This window comes from Fukomys damarensis, unplaced genomic scaffold (assembly GCF_012274545.1).
Source record: "Fukomys damarensis isolate Sample0158 unplaced genomic scaffold, DMR_v1.0_HiC HiC_scaffold_37, whole genome shotgun sequence".
Lineage (NCBI taxonomy): Eukaryota > Metazoa > Chordata > Mammalia > Rodentia > Bathyergidae > Fukomys > Fukomys damarensis.
In genome coordinates this window covers 16,868,471-16,884,046 of record NW_022900949.1, presented here as the reverse complement: position 1 = coordinate 16,884,046, position 15,576 = coordinate 16,868,471, and the positions used below count along the sequence as shown (strand labels likewise).

The following is a 15,576-nucleotide window of genomic DNA, read 5'->3' as shown; positions in this document are numbered from 1 at the left end:
TCTCTCTCTCTCTCTCTCTCTCTCTCTCTCTCTCTCTCTCTCTCTCTCTCTCTCTCTCTCTCTCTCTCTCCCTATGATTGCTTTTTTGGAGTGGAACTGTGAGATCTGCATTGCACTCATATCCCGTAGTAGAGTAATCATCTAAGCTAAGTCATGCTATTCTCGTAGGAGCTGTCAGTACATTACAGACTTATCTGGGGAATTCCACAGTGCCGTGCTGTAGAGAATGACACAAAGTAGACTCTGGGCATGATCCTTCTTAACAAAACCTAGTAGGGCAATAGAGACAAATTTGTTCCCGCCCTATAGCAAAATCAGACCATAATTATTTATCTTCAAAAAGTATTTATCATATAACAATAGGATTCTATGCAAGAGCGCTGCCGATAATTATTCTCCATGGAGCAGGTGAAACTCAGATTGCTATTTTAAGGGGAAGTTGTACCGCATGTGCCCGCATTCTTTGCCTCCCTTCATGAATATCTTTAGATTTTAATTTATAGAGGATATGTAACATATTAGCATATAATAACCTATCTTTCTCCAGTTGCAAATATTTATTTAGTATTTATATTATGTGTTTGTTGAACTCATCTTTACTTTGCTGCATAAAAAATCCGAGATCATGAATGTGTACAGAGAAAGGCCCCTTTTGGCTCACACGTTGGAGGATTCCAACCCACATCCAGCTGACCCTACTGCTCCCGGTCCGAGGCAGGGCCCTTTTCATGGTGGGAGTGTGGGAAGCAGAGGGTCTCATTTCATCACAGCCAGGAAACAATGCAGGGAAAGAGGAAGAGGCTGGCCTTCCACACTTTCCTTTGGAAACATGGCCACGGTGACCCCAAGGCTCCGGAAAGCCTTCATCTCCTAAACTTTGAGAGGATGGAAAGCTCGGGTTACCAAGGCAGAAGCCAAGTCTTCACGTGTGGGCCTTTGGGGGTGTTTCGGATCCTGCCACTCGGCATGTGTACATCAGGGCAGGAATAAGTGTGTTCATGTGAATGTTCATGCACAAGTGTGTGCCTGTGTGCATATGTGTTGCATCTGTGTGTGTCCATTCCTACTGTGCAATCCAAACATCCTGCTCTTTACATCTGTATCTGAAGCTTACGTCCTACAGGGATGAATCAACCTTCCTGAGAGTGCTCGGCTTGGCATCCTGCAGATGTGGCCACTCACTCCTTGTGTACGGAGAACAACAATTAGGTTGATGACAAGTCTGTGTGTTGAGTAGAAAGAGATTACTGATTAGTTTCTGGAATTGCTGCCCAGTTTTAGACAAAGGGAGCTTTGCTTTTTCTTCCTTTTTTGCTAGTGGACTGTGTCGAGTACTTGGTTGAACTAGGAGGGCTTCATAAACTTGAACATCCCTTCCTGTGGGGGCCCCTGCTAGACTCAAACCCTTGAGCTCCTGCTGCATGTTCCGCTGAGCACTGGCTGCTCTGGGCACAGGCGCCTGGGAGAGCTGGATGAGGGTGAACCGCAGCGCCATCTGGCCTCCCTGCCCACTCTTCTGTGTTGATGGCAGCAGCCCTGTGGTGAGGAGCTGTAGTTTTCACTCTGTGCTAGATGAGGTAGTGGTTCTCTGCAGCCGTGGGAGGGAATTCATGTTAAAAAAACATGAGGCAGGAAGATCTTCACAGGCCTTCTTGCAAAGAGTAAGGGTTAAAATATTTTTAATGCTGTGTGCAAATAGATGGTAAGTCTTTGCTGAAACTTATGATCTATTCTGGAAACAAATTGGAATGTTCCAATAAACTTTCACTTTTGGAGAAAGTTGTTATACCCACCAGCTTGGCTTCCTATGATTAAATATACTGTGAGAAAATTGAAAAGAAAGGGAAGGAAAGTGAGTTAAAACAACATAAAGTGATAAAGTGAGATTTTGGAAAATACGATGGAGAATAAAGATGCGGGATCCAGTGTTGTACTAGAGCTTCTGGGGAAGCCGCTGTTAGAATAAATGAGCATTTGTTTCTACCTAGTGAGGTGATAAGTTATATGTACACCACATAAAGATCATAAGCAGAGTTTAAAGGTTTCTGTTTACATCACCATGGTTTGGAGTTATGGGTCTCACACATGCTAGGAAAGCATGTCCCACTGAGCTAGCTTCCGGCCTGGCTTAGAGATGTCGACTGCAGGTTTGTAAACTGCAGGAGGGTCCAGCATTACTTATTGTATCAGGAATTTTGGAGCAATTCCAAAAGCAGGGAAGCCCAGCTTCAGATCCGTTCTGCATATATTGCGACAGAGGCTGGGTGGAGGACAGTAAGCGTCCATCCTCAGGGCTCAGTTTAAAAGGCAAACGGATTTTCAATCTGACCACAGCGCCTGGCAGCTTAACCGATGGTATCCGCCGCTCTACCCACCCACGCATTCTTCTACCTTTCCACGTTTGTCACAGCCCTTGCAGAGGGCATAGTGACTGGAACAAAAGAAGGGGACAGGAAAAGCAGAGTGGGCGGGGCCAGCCACCTTCTTGCGGAGGACACACGAGAGTGAGAAAGCTCTCTGGTAGGCCACGCCTGCTGTGTGAGCGAGATCGCTGACAGAAATGCCGGAGTTGCCTACTGAAAAGTAGCAAATTCCACTTCCGAAGTTGAATAAGAATCTGATAGACATAGACATAGAAAATTTTGTGAAACACAAATTATTGTATATGCTTTGGCTTTAAGATAACTCATATCATTTGAAACCTCAAAAACCCTACACCCAAATGCAATGATCCTAAGTCCTTAACATTAAACTCTCTCATAGGGAAAAGAGTGAGGAAGAAGGTAATTCAAAGATCAGACCAAAGATGGGCCAAAATTTAGAGGTGGTTTGATCTAATGATAGATTACATCTGTGTTCCATCGAGAATATCAAACATGAGCCATATGCCCACCTCTCAGAGTGCCAACCACAGCAAACTACCATGGATATGATATTAATAGCTCAAAACATAGTACAAACACATACCATTATTTTTTAATTGACTCATTTAGAAACCCACAGCGGTGAATACTGTAATCTCTGCATTTTAGGGGATGAGGAAGGAGGACCCCAAATACAAGTCCAGGTGGGCAATTTAGTGACACTCTGTCTCAAAAAAAAAAAAAAAGGTGAGGGCTGTAGCTCATTGTGAAGGTCTTGGGTTCAATCCCCAGTACTGCCAAAAAACTAATAAACTAGTTCAAGATCTCAATTTGTCAATTAATACCTAAAAATTCACAAACACATATTTGACTCTGGAATCACTATTGCTGACACATATATGGAAAGTTTGATATATAATTTTATATATGAAAAACTTAACTCAGGATAGTACTGTGATTATTGCAAAAAAAAAAAAAGATGTTCTATATGATGTCTTCTCTCTTAGTCTTGGGTAAATGTCATGGTAGCTGACACGAGTTTCAGGAAAAGCACTTACTCTTTCCTCATTTCAGCTGTATTTTATGAAACTCTTAGAAAAATTTTTTTTGACCGAACAAGTAACAAGCTTCTTTAAAAACTGGTACAACAATAATTTATTGTGTTATAAAATATACAATAAAGCCTTTCAAAAATTGAATTGTACTGAAGCTTGATGGTTCCCATAGTAAATAGACTACAGTACAGCTGTAGTTGATGGCTAAGTTCCACCAGTTGTTTTTAATTTTCTTTGACTTTCCTCCTGGTCTTCTTTATCCTCCCTGCAGGTTGCTTCTCCAATCCCTTCATTTTCCTGGTTTGTAGTTTGCTTTGGTCTTGTTTCTGCATATGAATCTTTCTGTAAGTTTTACCAAAAGTCCTGTGAGAAGCATTTTTCTTCTTCTTTGGCTTGAGAGCTTTTGGCACTTTCATAGATAACTTATGAAGATCGGCTAAGGCCAGGTGTGTCCTCCTCAGGACCAGATCCAAGGAAGGTCCCGTCCTCGCAACCCAATCTGTGGTGCTCTGCGACTGGATTTCTTCCGCGGCAGCTTCCCCTCCAGGGCAGTGAGGTGTAGAACATACTCCAGCCCAGCTGGGCGGGCAGATATTTGCTACTGGGGGCCTCTAAAGAAATGAGTACGAAGACCTTCTAGCCTTCCATAGTCTTCTGTTACATCAAAATCACCACCAGCAAATGTTAACATGGGTTTTGTTCCCTCGGGACGATTACTGCTCTTCATGTATTCTAGAGACACGTATTTCTCCGTACCTAAATCCATCACAAGCAGCACATGGTAGCCATACACACAACCTCTTACTAGGTTGTTGGGCAGCTCCCCATTACGGGATCCAAACATGAATAAAGAACAATCTGACTTCTTTGAAAAGAATTCCAGTGACGTCTGACCCTCTTTGCACACAGAATTCCATGTGGTTTTCGCAGTACACACACTTCTTTCCGTATTTATGCCACTGTTGCCCTTGTACATCCCTCTTTGGTCAGTATGCCATTTTTAGTATTTTCACCAAGATTAGCCTTTGTCTTCTCAAGGAATCTCTTGACCTTTTTATTTGGGGCTTATAGCTTGGTCCAAGTCGTCCATCCCTACCACAACCTCAGTCCAGCCAGTGCATGAGCACTGTACAGAGGCACAAGATTCCTAGAAATATTAAGAAAGAAATGGACAGAAAGAGGACAGAGACTACGTAATGTTTTTGTTTACTTTGTTTTGTTTTTCCTTTGTGTGTCTGTTATTTGTTTGCAGAATTCTTGTGAGTCTGACCTTAGTGATTTGGCACTAAGGGTGGTGGGTCAGGGCCCTCACCCCACTGAGGACTGTCACAGAGCCAGACCATCAGCAGCCACAAGATGTCAGCCTGTGTTCTCCCTGGGCAGGAACAGTTTTGGTGGAAGGATGACAAAGTGAAATATGGATGACAAACAGCCAGCCGAAGATTTTATAAGGGAAACTTCCAGTTGGCAAGAGCCAGTATGTATATCTAGGGGGTGTGGCTTGTCAGCTTGGTACTGGGTGTGTAGTTAGTTTTGAGAACTAATGTTAATGTTACTTTCCAGTTTTGCTGAGGTCAGGATTTCTGTTTGGTGAGAAGATCGTGAACTGACCGTGTCTTGTGCGGAGAAGAGAGGGAAGCAGTTAGACTAACCATAGACAGGCGGGCGGGCCACACATAGCCCGCTTCACATTATGTGAGAACCTTTGGTATTTATTTTGAAACATAAAAATACTTTGGGAAATAGTATAATGAAATGCTTTCTCAACTCTCCACATTTCAACATACGTGTTTCAGACTTTTTAAAGATATTAAGGTAAGTTCAGTATCTCCTCTAGAGCCTGGGAATGCCACATTCCTCCCCTATGAGATAACTGTGTCTTGAGTCGCTTCTGTTGCCCATTCATAGTCTAGGCCACCCTCATTCCTATGTAACTGCAAGTTCTTCAGAGTCATTTTGCCTATTTTAACATTTAAGTGTATGGCACTGTGCATGCCATTCTTCAAGTAATTCCTCATAAACTTTTAGGAAATATATTCTATTACACAAAATCTGTTAAACCTCTTTGTGTAGGACCACGACAGTCATTTTTCTGTTCTTCTGTTAGGCTTAGCTGACCAATGCTAATAACAATGAATATAGTAATGGAGCTTTTCTGACATTTTTAAGACTCAGCTCACCCACTGGTTTTGGCAGTCATCTCTCCAGTTTATTCACTTGAGACCAGGCTGCCACAGTCCACAGAGAGAGCCCAGGCCCCCCAGGAGAGTGTTGGGGTGTCCGGCCTCCATCCTGTGAGAACACGAATGAGGGGAGCTAGCAAAGCCACAGGCATTGGCCCCTTCACATACACAGTCTGCCAAAAATATATATGCACTTTAGGAAGAGAAAATAGCATGATGTTTTCCATGTTTAAGGGACCCTAGAGGAAGTGGAATAGTGCAGAGAACCCACCACACTGCTACCCTTAGAGAAGAAATTGAAAATGCGTGTGCAGCAGTATCAATGACCAAGGTCACCCAACAGCAGTTCCCTGTACCAATAAATGTCCAAAAGCCAATGGCCACCACTTTGAGCACCTCTTGTCATTGTAGCGGCCAAAGGTAGTGTGCATCAATCTCATAATTCTCAATAAACTTGGTATTAAAACATTTATACAATGTTTTCTTTTCCTAATATATGTGTACCTTTTTGACTAACTCTGCATGTAGCAGGGATGAGCACATATAACTCAGACTACATTCTGTCTTCCCCAGGCTAGGCAGTCCCTAGTTGCAAAATTCAGACCCTCTTAATCCCAGCACTCTAGGAGACCCAGGCAAGAGGATCCCAAATTTAAGCCCAACCTGGGCAGTTCAGCAGTTTAGCAACACCCTATCTGAAACAAAACATTTGAAAAAAAGACTGGGGATATAGGTAAGTATGAAGGCTGCAGGTTCAACCTCCAGGACCACAAAAACAAACAAACAGGCATGATTCCCCTACTTCTCTGAGCTTCGAACTTCACATCCCCTCTTCAGCTCTCTTGAGTTGGGAGCTATTTCCTTCTAGCCACTGCCTAATCCTTCAAGACTTGAAAAAGCAAACAGAAAATCCTGCTTTCATATTTCACATAAAGAATTTCTTTGTTGGCTCTCTGATATTTCTTGTTTTCTTTCTTGTATTATTCGATTTCAAGTAGGCAAAGTTTTAGTACATGCATTTTATAGGTAGGAGAGATTTTTAAAACAAATATGATGTCATCTGTTTGCCTGTTTTTCCTGTTTCCTTCCTTTCTCTCTTTCATTTGTTTGCTTGTTCTCATTGCAAAGTTAAATTTGAAGCTTCCTTAAGTCTATAAATGAGACATCCCCAGTGAGATTACCTGGTCATCGCCCTTATGGGATACTGCTGAACTGCTCCCTGAAGAGTCTACTGCCACGAGCACAGACTGAGTGTTCCTGTGACCGAAATCTCACCACTGAAGCTTTGAACAGGCAGTGAGCGAGATGCCAGACATTACCACTCTCCGTTCATCCTAGCATTCTAAGGTGTCAAAGGGCAAACCTCGGAGATCTAACATCCTCTTTATTTTGTGTTTTATGGATTTGTGACTGATACATCTTAGCATCAAGTCTCTTTCTCCACAGCTTTGATGTTAGACCTCTAGTATTGGCTTTTGGTCTTTCTTGGATGACTGGCACAATCTATTTTCTTGTTTTTTTTTTATAAAAGTAATTTTTAGACATTATTAAATATTTTTAACCTAACAAATGTGAGCAGGATGTTGGATTAATGTAGCTTCTTTTGCTTTTGTTTGTAGAAATCTTCATTTGTAGAATCTTTTGTTTTGTTTTGTTTTTTTCAGACAGGGTCTCACTATGTAGTTGAGACTGAATTGGAACTCACTCTGAAGCCCAGGTTGGTCTCCAACTCACATTGATCCTCCTGCCTCAGCCTCCCGAGTGCTGGGATTACAGGTGTGCAACACCACGTCCAGCCATTTGAGGAATTTTTGAAATGAAATCTTTGAGAGTGAGTCAGCAAAAAATTTTGTGTTCTTCTCTTATTACACACGGATGGATCTAAGTATCCAATAATGTAAGCAGAAAATCACTGCACCACAATGGGCTTATGTCGACCTAAAAGCATTCCTGGCTTTTTGTACTTATAAACTGTGAGAACTGTATCCAGGCATACTCTGATGAGGAAGAAGAAAGACATTCATTGGTAGCATTGAGGATGGTAACCTTTCAGGAAGTTCATGTGAGTGGTTAGAATTAATTAATAACATGTAAAAATTTAAATTCCTTGAGAAAAATCTTTATTGGCAAAATTGAAAGAGGGTGCTGAAGAATTTATATTATTTTCAAACAAAAAGTGATTAATTTTTAATCGAGATTTTTCAATTATGCCAGATCTAAAACATCTATTTTATTTCCTTGCTCTGATTTGTAAGTACACACAGAGACCAGCTCTATTCCATCAGCTGCGAACACTTAATTACTCATCTGGAGTAGCATTGTCTTTGAGCAAGACTCATGCTAAAAATTTCATTTCTGTTATCTACATTAATAACTACTAAACTTTAATTTAGAAGTAAACATTATATTTGGTCTTAATTATCATGGAAAATTACAGGAGAAAAAAATGGCATTCTCTCAGTTTTGCTTTGTGTTCAGATTTTACTGACAATATATTTTAACTAACACAAATACTGAAATGTTTGCATATTTAACAGTGATCTCAGTCACTATGGGGCCAGAGATGTTTCTTCAAGGATGCTTACTAGTGAAACGTAGTTTTGTTTTTCATAAAATATACTGAAAAAAGGAAAATTCTGGAGGAAAGGCATGCTTTATAATAAATTAATGATAAAAAACAAGAATATTCTTCATAGTGTTATGGTTACACTTGTGCTTGTCTGCTTAGATGGACTTTGTGCAAAGCTGTGCTGGTAAATTTTGAGCGTCAGCTTTGCACCAGTGGCATGTGCAGTGGCTTAACTGTCTGTGCAGCATTTCCAGGTGAGACGGGCACGTGAGTGGGTGGGCTACAGAGCAGCTGGCATTCCCCATGGTGGGAGGCTGTCCTCCAAGTCACGGAGGACCCAACAGAGCAAAGCAGGGGCCGGGGGCAAGTGTTCTCTCTTTCCACCTGGGGAGCTGGTCACTGGTTGGAACGGATCCCGCACTGCAGCTCTCTGAGGCACAGGCCTTCGAACTCAGAGTGGTTTGCATCGCAGTCTCTTCTGGGTCTCCAGGCTGCAGGCAGCAGCTCCTCAGCCTCCTCCACCACAGGTGCGACTCACTCAGCTGTTACAAGAAATAAACTTACTAAGATGAGATTACTAAAAATAAATGTCTTTAGGTTCTATGAATATACTTTTAATAGATTCCATTTTTATTAGTGAGAATCACTGAAAGATTGTACAAAAAATAAAAAACCTAAAGAGTGAAAAAGACCAGAAAAACAGAAATGAAAGACAGTAAATTTGTAATAAATTGCATTTTAATGAGACAATTCTGCAAATACTCTAATAGTAACAATAATAGCGATAATAGTAATTTGAATTTTCAGTTTACAGTGTCTTTTTATCCAAAGAATAAAACATTTCAACATAATGGGATAATATTCATGACAAAAGAATGGTCATAGCCATAAATGTTCGCGGCACTTAAACACTAATGAGTAGCTCTGACACTCCTCGACTTGCGAAAGCGTTTCTTCTAAGTGCTTCTCTATGGCGGGAGCATTATTGGGCACTGCAGGGAAATGAGGGCGGCAGGAAAGCTGAAATAAATTACCAAAATAGGAGTAGAATTTTTATTTGTTGATGATCAGCAACTATACTATCTGTGATGCTGGAAAGTCTTCTAAGAAACTCATTGGCACAAGAAATGCACACATTTACTGGCCAGAGGTTCTATGAGACATGGTCCAAGCTTGGAAATACATGCCGTGTTTCATGACTCCTGAGTACCTTGGCAACTTCAGAGGCTGACTGCCTCCCCTCGGCCCCTCTACTCTCGGGCTGGCCTACTGAGTTCAGACCTTCATCCTTCCCCCAAGAGACCCCAGTAACTCACTGATGACTTCCCAGTGTTTAACTTGTTTAAAACGACAGAGTGGATATTCCATGACTTAACAGCACTGGTCGCTCTGTTTTCAAGGTGAAGCTCAGTATCAATCGTGGTTCTTTCTCTAAGATTTTAGAGAATGCTGGTTAAGGTCCTGGCTGAAGCTAGTCAGATTATAGTTCTGATGCAACAGTAAGCAGCGCTGGGACCTTGAGAAGCCAACATCTTTATGTGTCAGCTGTTACCACTCATGAGAGTGAGATGAAAGTAAACTCGGCTCTGTTAACTTGCTCTGAGAATTACTAGAAACGCTAGGCTTGAGAGGCTGATGTATGAACTCAGAATCTGTTATTCCACTTGGCCTGCAGAAGCCTTTCCTGAGATGCCTTTGTAACTGGAATTTAAGGCAATTCATCGACATCAGCTGCTACACTCAGGGATAAGACTGGGGGTCATTTCTTTACTCTTCATACAGCTGAAAATGTGAGACTTGAACCCTGCCTCTGATCATGCCAGTCAAGAGCCTGTTAGCTACTGTGAGGCAGGCACCATTAGGGGTAAACTCCTACACCAGTACTCCACATGGTGATATTCTTCATTTCTGGTGTTCTCCTCAGAGGCTGCCTGTAATAAAGCTTTCTCCATTCTGTCACCTTCTGGTTGTGTTCCCTGGTATTGTGCTCACTCTAAAGGGAGCCTGATGCATTGGGTCACAAAGCCAGGTTCACAAGCTGAGGCACCCTGAGGAACTGGGCAGGCAATGGTGGTTCCACCACAACCCACTACTGTGGTTGCACTTTGTGAAGATTTCAGGGGTTCAGCTGGACTTCCTCATCATTCAGATTGAATCCCCAGGACTGTAGACCCAGAAGTGATGCCCCATATTACAACCCTTGATACTGTAGTCTTTAAGAGTTACCAAAGTCCTAACAGTTTCAGCATTGCGGAAAAGTCCAAGTCTTGAGTTTTCTCTGAGATTTAAGGCAAACTCTTAGCTGCAAGCCCCTATACAAATGAAAAGAAAGTTAAACACTTTCAACATCCTGTTGCCGTCCGCGAGCCCTCTCATGGTACAAGGTTTGGGAGCTTGGACTGGGAGGGTAAAGCACAGAATCACCAGGCAGACTCTGGGGAGGTTTCTAGAATGCTTCCGCTTTATTCAGAAAATGCACAGGCTTATATAGGGACAAACATGGGGGAGGAGCTTGGGAGGAGCATTTAACATTTGGTGATATCTTATTGGCCAGACATGGTGTGGTGATTTTTCTTGGGCAAGATGAAGGAGTCGTGGACTAGGGGTGGAGGTGTAGCCTGTTGGACGCAGCATCTACGCACTTAGACAAGTTAGCTCAGCCTTAGCAAAGTCTCCGAGTTAGCTCAGGAGACAGGAGTGTGGTGCACCTGGCCCAGCCAGGCTTGAACTTTTCCTACAACATCCAATGGAACAAGATAGACATTTCCATTACAAAAGTTACAAGCCAAGGAGTAACAAGGAATGGGAACAAAGCAAGACTGAAATCCAGCAGGGCAAATGTTAATTCCCACAGTTCCACTTCCAGCCTCCCTGATAATCTGTGGCAAATTGTGAACTTCAAAGGGCTTGGGTGTCTCCACCCCCACAGCCCAGCTCCCATGGCTTCTTTCTGGTGCCAGCTCTGCTCCCTCAGACAATCCAAGGTCCTGGCTTCTCCAAACTTGTGGGGTCTCCACTGCAACTTCAGCTTCACACTCATAGCTTCACACACTGCCGTCTCAGGGGCTCCCTGCCTGGCCTCCCAGGCCTTCTTCTGAAATCTGTGTGGAAGCCTTCCAAACCCTACAACTCCTGCATTCTACATGCACATAAAGCCAGTGCCACATGGATGCCGCCAAGGTCTGCTGCCAACTGGAGCAGTAGCCAGGCTTCCTTCTCTCTTGGCTGTGGGGGTCAAGTGCCTATGCACCAGAGTCCCAGGAACAACTTCAATAGGCCACCACCATTCTGGAACATGGTGCCCTGTGGCTCCCTTCTGAAAGCAAAGTCTTTTTACAGTCAAGTGCCTATGCACCAGAGTCCCAGGAACAACTTCAGTAGGCCACCACCATTCTGGAACATGGTGCCCTGTGGCTCCCTTCTGAAAGCAAAGTCTTTTTACTTTTGCAACTCTGCAAAGCCTGGGTCTTGCTGTTTTTTGTGAATCCCTCAGGCCATCTTTCTATTCTGTTCCTTCTCAGCAATCAAGATCCTCTCTGCTCTATCTTTGCAGTCCACAGCTTTACTGGAGCTTCTTTTCTGACCAACTCAAAATGTTGTAAATCTTTCTGCTGGACTCTTTGCTCTTGATTCTCAACATAAATCTGGCTAAAAGCCCCCAATAGTAGCCATGCCACTGCCCCAGATTTACACAGTCTTGAAATTTCTTCTGAAAGATTAATTAGTCTGCCACCCTTAATCACAGTCTCTGGACATGAGAAAAATGCAGACTAACTATCTGCCAAGCCACAACATATATCGTCTGAAGTCCAACAGCCAATGTAATCTTTCTTCCTAGCAGAAACCTCCCAAGCCTGGTCTTTACTGGCTTTCTGGTCTTCTGACTTCTGATCCAAATCTCCCGTACAGAACAGCCTCCTTCTAGCTCTGTTTCAGCCAGCGTTTCTGAATCTTTCCTAAGTCTTCGCCTTCCTGCAAGCCAGTTCCAAAGGCTCTTTTCTGTGAGCTACTTGAGGCCAGGGTCAGCCTGGATCTCTTCAGGGACTCCCACACTCTGAAATACATGGGGAATGTTCAGGAAAAGAATGCTTCTTGGCAAGATTCACCATCATTTTGGCTTTATTTGATTCCCCTCCTGAGCGTTCTCCTATGGTCTGTATTTGCCCCTCTGTTGCCTTTGAAGTTGTCTCTTCTTTCTTCCCTGTGGTTTCAGATTTCCCTTAGGGCTTCTGTCTTCACTCTGTTCCCTTTACATCCTGCCAAGTGACCTCTTCCAAGCCCAAGATGTTGGCCCTACCAGGAGTCGGTCTCTCCCTTGAACTTCCCCCAGAGCCGTCCTCCTGTGAGTGGGCCAGCCCACCACCCACACAGCATCCTCATCTTCTCTGCACTCCTTCTCTCGGAAAGGAAATGCACAGCCCCCCTTGGCCTTCAACGGTCGGCCTCAGTCGGCGCTGCTCTTCTTCCCCTCTTTTCAATAATATTTACATTTTCTCTGTTCAGACTCTGTGTGCTTCTTAACTATTGCCTTGTTCTGCTGTGTTGCTGCTTTTAGTTCAGCTTTCATCAGAGATTTCCTGAATTTCCCTTAAAGACTCAAGATGTTTCTTTTTGTCAAAAAGGTTGCCCTCTTAGATTTACTGCCCTCTTTAAATTTATTATTTCTGAAGCAGTGTGTTCTTTTTAAATTAAATTTTATCTTGTCATTGTGTACTTCAACTGTGGGTGTCTCATGCAGGGCTGAGGAGGAGACCCTGTCTTCTTGTTCTGGCCTGCTGGGCGTTTGGCCCGGACCTTGTCTGTTGCTGACTGACCCCTTGCTTGTCTTCCTGAAACTACACACACGGTTTGGGTTTGGAGAGGCTGAATGCCACCTTCCTCATTTCCTCCCCTGAAAATGCAGTTTCATCTTTCAGGAATGGGCATCTTCATCTGTCCTCACCCATTTATTCACTTGTACATTGTTGCTTCCAGGCACCGCTGCTTCTTCTGGAAGAGCCAGTGTCAGGCCAGGGCTCCTGCACCCAGTGGCCCTGGGGTGGGGGTGGGGGACAAGCTGAACTGCCTGAGGGGAAACAGGCAGCCCTGGTTTTTGGGGGGCATGTCTTGTCTGAAGGATCTGTTTCTGTTTTCTAAGTCCAGAGTGTGGAGGGACTGGTTAGTGATTTCCCTGGACAGAGAGGTGCTGGGCAGGGAGGGCAGGCACAGATCTCAAAGGTATCACTAGTAAGACTCTCGAGATGGTATTTGCATTGCCTTGAACCCCAAAGGCAGGGTCCTTCTAATCACAAGACCCTAAAGGCCCCCGCAACAGCATCCATATGTGTGCAATAATAAGAGATGGTATTTCGACATATATCTCAATGATTAACTTTGTTGCCTTTTAGTTTTCTCCTACAAATCTACAATGTTCGTATTTTCATTAGTTTCTAGGGAGGCAAGTGATTATTAAGTAGTATTTTAACATTATTAAACTCATTAAAAGTCATAGATGCACCAAATATTTCAAGTTAGATATAGAATTTAGTATAAAGAATAAGATTTCTCTAAAGTGCTATCCAAGGGGGTTTAATTAAACTTCAAAATATGAAATTTAAAAAAAGATTATCATCAGAAGTGCCAGTGAAAACAGGAGTGGTGCTAGGGTACATGTCTGGTGCGCATTTTGAAGAGCAGATAGTTCTAGTGAAAGATTGTTCAGCACTGCTAATTGAACTGAATCCACTGCTATCTGAAAGGTATGCTATGTATTTGTCCTTAGAGTGGATCTTTACTGTGCTGTGCTTTGGCTTAAAATATGACTAATGCAGTATGCAAAATTATAAAAAGAAAAAAAAACCTCTAAGGTCATCACGAAAAGGCGTGCAGATAGAAATAATTCTTTCTTTAAAAGTCCAGATTAAGCAACATTTCTTCCTGTGAGATTTAGGTTTTCATGTTTTTGGTCTGGTGAATGGCAGCCTCAGGGTAATGCATGAGAGGCACAGAAGTTGGAAATATTAATCACAGTCAAGATTTTCTCAACTTTAATGAGAGCCTTACGCATTGAGATTTTCCAAAAATGCACGTCTCCCCCCATTGCGCTTGATCCCTCTCAACTCCTTTGGAAGACGTAAGAAAACATTTCTAAGTACAGAATGTACTTTTCTTCCATGGAGTCAATTTTTCCTAATGACCATTTACATAAACCTTGGTCATTTTGAAAACAGAGAATTCCTGCAGTAACAGAAATAACTTGGGAGAGCTCTGCCCTTGACCCTATTGCACAGAGAGCGTAAGTGTTTCTGATTAGTGCATTCTGCCAGCGACCCGTAAGCCACACACCCTAGCGTGGGTGTCCGTTCATGCTCCATTCAGCATCTCATCCACTGAGCACTGATCTACGTTGGTGCATGGGCTTCAGGTGATTCGACATGTGAGTGAATTCCAGGGCTCCTTGTGTTACCGAGCAGCAGAACTGATGTTCACCAGAAAAGCATATTAACAAGAGTGAGGTTATCCACAAGAAATGCCGTATTCATGAGAAAGCAAGATAAAGAAACTAGGAAGAACTTCTAAAGGGCTGCCTGATGCTGCGTTCACACACATCCTGTATTCCCATGGCGCCATCCATGTCTGAATTCTCTGGTATTGGACGAGGGTGCAGAAATGTACCCAGGGTAACGAAATATGTCCAGCGCCTTAAATAACAGGGTCAAAGTGAACATGAATTTCCTGAAACTCTAGATAACACTTTCTGTCCTACTGTTTTTCTCTTTCCAATCAGAATTACACCCACCGCAAAAAAAATCAGCCTTTACCACTCACATTGGATTTTCTACCTTTTCTTTTCCCCAGACCCTCTTAATAAAGGCATGTAACAACGTTTAGCAAATATTTGACATCTAAACAATGCCTAATGCTTCGATGTAAATAGCTAAACATCAATCATCTTTGTATTAACATAATAAAGAGCAAGTTATTTGAGATCCTTTAATAATTTTGCCAGAGGACTTTAGTCTTTTTTTTTTTTTTATGATGAACTTGTTGCTGTGGTTCTACTATATATATTTGGCCACATTCGAAAGTCTCCTAGTTAAACTATCTGTTTATGCAGACTTAGTTCTATGTGATATCATTGCCACTAATTTCTTGTGACACTTTTGCTTTGAATATCTGTTAAACATCAAGGTCTTTTAGATGCTGTGTTTATGACCACAAAATAATGATGGGCTTTGAAATGCTAATGTCATGCATTAATTACATGTTTTCTTTTTAAAAAAATGGGGTCAGGGAAGATGCTCAATGTTGATCACAGCTGAATCCATCAGCTCTACCTGGGCCACCTTTGTCCAATAAAGCACTGTGACAATATCCTCTAATCCATGCCATGATTTCTTCCTCAGCTTTTTTTTTTTTTTTTTTTT

The 15,576-nt window shown here is 42.6% G+C and overlaps 1 pseudogene; it reads right to left on the bottom strand.

Annotated features, from left to right (window-relative positions):
* Positions 1–3,642: 3,642 nt before the first annotated feature.
* Positions 3,643–4,508, bottom strand: LOC104855741 (annotated as a pseudogene).
* Between the last annotated feature and the right edge of the window lie 11,068 nt (positions 4,509–15,576).